We start from the raw sequence: 2,500 nt of genomic DNA, 5'->3' as shown, positions 1-2,500 counted from the left end.
ACATATACTAGGAAACCGTCACAAGAAAGATACTCGCTTTTGTTTACGTCGTCTTAACAAAAATTCCCGTTAATCTACAGCAGATTGACGGGAATTGAGTACTGCTGACAGTTACAGACTACTCGTTTAACATCTATTTATAGCTGGAAAAGTAACCGCCGCGCCAGCAGCTAGTCAGTATCTTTCAGTTTTGTTAGAACTCAGCAGTCACCCATAAAGTAATTTACATAAATTACCCGTTCTAAGTGCGAGAAGTTATTTTACTAAGTGCGAATAGTGCCTAAGTTCGTATTTTATGGACTAAGTGCGGTATTTTATCATTAAGTTCGCGTTAGAGGACCCCCCAAAATGAACATTTTCTTGCGTCTTGGGAAGAGTATTGTAGAGTGCCCCGTAAAACTTTGTGGTGTTAAGTATGATACTAAAACACACTAACTGCCCTAAGGATTCACGTCGATTTCATTCTAGGAGTCGAGATATGTTATTTTAAGTTTTTGGGATGTCATGGATGCAAATCGTTTGCTACAGGCTCAAGAACGCACTTTTTGTATACCATGTTATTTTAAGAAAATGTCCGTTTCGATGCGCTCTTCAAAAATGTTCGACTTGCGAACCATGATTTTCTGCGTCTGTGCCACGTAATTCAGCAAAAAGAGCATGTAATGGAGTGAAATGAGAGGGTGTGTCATCTCTAAAGTAAAATCTTTAAAAGAGCATAACTTAAGAACGGCTGGGAATAGGTGGCCGTTCTTTTTACCATCATGTGCGCCTAAAAAAAGTACACTATCGTGACAATCGATATCGGTCGATATGGTATAAATTGATAAAGTTATGCTCGATTATGTACGCGAAAACAGAAAAAGGGCGCTGGTGACAAAAAAAGTACTAACGATTCTGTTATTGTTTTGATATTCTGTCATCCCAGACTCTTGCGCATCTGGTGACCTATTTTTTATTCGCCAGTTCCGAGAAAAGTGTCGTTTCGATGCGTGGTGGGCCCGGGATGACAATTCGAGTTGAGTTGGAAGTTCATGTGAAGTCCTGGAAACAAGAAAAAAAGAAGATCCACGCTTCCCTAACTCAAAAAGTCATTAGAAACCGAGGGTAGCTTGTATAGAGACTTTTGTTCCTCGTGCGCTAAAACGCCGAATTAAATTTTTTATCTATACTTAACAGGAAAAAAGTTGCCTCCTTCGCGATATATAGGCAAATAAAGAATGGGTGCTATCATTTCGGGACAAAACAGGTGAAAATTTAGGTCGAAAAAAGTGTTTATAGACAAGGCATTTGAATTTAGCCAAAATCTGACTTGACCACGGGAATGCGCGCATAAAAGCACCCCTAGGGCAGTTTTTATACGGAGCAGTCTCATTTGCTTCCTGGATGTGCAGGGCCAAACATGGCCAAAAGTGGTGATTTTGGCCGTCCAAGGTGTCCATTTTCCGCGAAAATGGCGTTTTTTGGCGTCACTAAAAAAAATCATTGCGAAGCAACTACTGGAGATATGCTTGTAAAACTTTGGGAGCGGTCGTGCGAACACATGCGCCAAGTTTTCTGCTAAAGTCTGCAGGCCAGATCTGCCGGGCGGCACATAAAACCGGAAAAAACCACCTAAAAAAAGAGCATGCCAAACAAAGTCTCACATTTCGCTGAATAACTTTTGATCTAGAAGAGTTAGACAAATTCTGATTGCGGGAACGGCTCCGCCGTGTGTTTTTACATATGTCTATGTCCCGTAGATAAAAAGTACATGTTGCAAAAAAAGTACATGTTGTACATAAATCTACCTTTTGATATTCGGATTCCCCGTGAAAAACTACGCCTAGGCCGCAGGGTTTACAAAGACGAGTCATTGCACTTATGCCCTTTTATAGACGCTTTTAGAAATCGGCCCAAAACAGTATTTATTAATTTAGGACAGTGTTCCGCTGACATGTCGCATGCTGCGATATGTCCACGTGAAAGAGCACCGAAAAGCACCCCTAGAACACCCTTCATACCCGTTCTAACGGTTCTCTTTCATCTTCATAATAATCAAATTAAAGAACACCATACAAAAAACAAGATCTCGTGTGTAGTGGCTCGCCAGGCATACTAAAACCAAGATGTCGTGTGGGCACATGCCAGACATCATATCTTGCGTTTGCAAACACACGCAAAGTCGGTAAACAGCTCAAAACGGGCTAAAAAGTAGACAGCACCCGGACTTCCCCGGTGGTCACCCACCCGAGTACTACCCGAGCTTGAGGCTGCTTAACTTCACAGAGCAGACGGGATATGGTGCTTTCAGCCTAAGATGGCCGTCTACATTTGACTTTGACCGACACGCCTATTAGTGTCTATCATTCGTATACATTGGTACAACACATTTACACACTCACATGTCCACATACGTGGCCATAGACTGCACACGATGGCCCCCAATACCCCTTCTGGCCCTCAGAATTGGCTGGGTGGATGGCTACACTTTATATAGTAACAAAACAAAAAGGGGGGTGGT

General features: G+C 42.2%; 1 non-coding gene across 1 annotated transcript; it reads right to left on the bottom strand.

Moving 5' to 3' along the window:
- Positions 1-2,187: 2,187 nt before the first annotated feature.
- PITG_33241 lies at positions 2,188-2,301 on the bottom strand. The gene has a single exon (XR_009934635.1). It is a non-coding gene; the product is annotated as an 8S ribosomal RNA (ribosomal RNA).
- Positions 2,302-2,500: the final 199 nt, after the last annotated feature.

The sequence above is a fragment of the Phytophthora infestans genome, genomic scaffold (assembly GCF_000142945.1).
Source record: "Phytophthora infestans T30-4 supercont1.52 genomic scaffold, whole genome shotgun sequence".
Taxonomy (NCBI): Eukaryota; Oomycota; class Peronosporomycetes; order Peronosporales; family Peronosporaceae; genus Phytophthora; species Phytophthora infestans.
This window is presented reverse-complemented; position numbering and strand designations above follow the sequence as displayed.